This window comes from Choloepus didactylus, chromosome 21, assembly GCF_015220235.1.
Source record: "Choloepus didactylus isolate mChoDid1 chromosome 21, mChoDid1.pri, whole genome shotgun sequence".
Taxonomy (NCBI): Eukaryota; Metazoa; Chordata; class Mammalia; order Pilosa; family Megalonychidae; genus Choloepus; species Choloepus didactylus.
The window spans coordinates 3,672,818-3,673,597 of NC_051327.1; the positions used below are offsets into that span (position 1 = coordinate 3,672,818).

The 780-nt window shown below is 46.9% G+C and overlaps 1 non-coding gene across 1 annotated transcript; it reads left to right on the forward strand.

The window, feature by feature from the left end:
- The first annotated feature begins 366 nt into the window (after positions 1-366).
- Positions 367-448, forward strand: TRNAL-UAG. Its single transcript has one exon. It is a non-coding gene; the product is annotated as a tRNA-Leu (tRNA).
- The last annotated feature ends 332 nt before the right edge of the window (positions 449-780 follow it).

Sequence of the window (780 nt, forward strand, 5' to 3'; positions counted from 1 at the left end):
TCCAAACGGGAGGAAGAGGCAGCGCGGCACCGCCCCCAGGTGGTCGCATATGGTACTACATCCACGCAAAACGAAAAATGAAATCCAAACCTGCTTGCGATGATTAAATATTAATTTTTAACATTTATGAGCTCTTCTTCACTTTTTAATGTTGCGTTCTAACTGCAGTTATCGCTGTCAATCACAACCGCCGGGTGACTCCGAGGCCCCGAAGAAAGTGAGAGTTTATTCAGAAGATGAAGCGCGGAAGGCACCGGAGTCGCCCAGTCAATATTGAGCATGCGCTAAGATGTGTAGCCGGAACTGGCAGGAAGCGCCTACGTCATTAACCTATTATACCCTGATAGGGAATCTACTTTAGTGGGAGGTAGCGTGGCCGAGTGGTCTAAGGCGCTGGATTTAGGCTCCAGTCATTTCGATGGCGTGGGTTCGAATCCCACCGCTGCCACATCCTTAGTTGGTTAAATTTAACTTCTTTTAGCTTCAACGTTATCCCTTCATCCTCTTCACTTCCCTCTTTCTCCTTCCTGACGCCTGTTTTTTTTTTTTTTTTTTTTTTAATTTTTTTTTTAACTGGAAGGCGGAGGGGAGGAGAAAGGAAGAAACTAGCAGGTAATACTTTCTCCCCCAAGACTGTGGCATTCTGGGGCTGGCTTCTGGCGAAACTTGGTCCTTGGCTTTCTTTTCCAAGTTCCATTGACTTCCAACCTCTGGGTGCTCCCTGTGGCTTCCCCTTCCAGGTCCAGTTTCCTTACCTTGTAAGGACTTATTTTGGGCAAA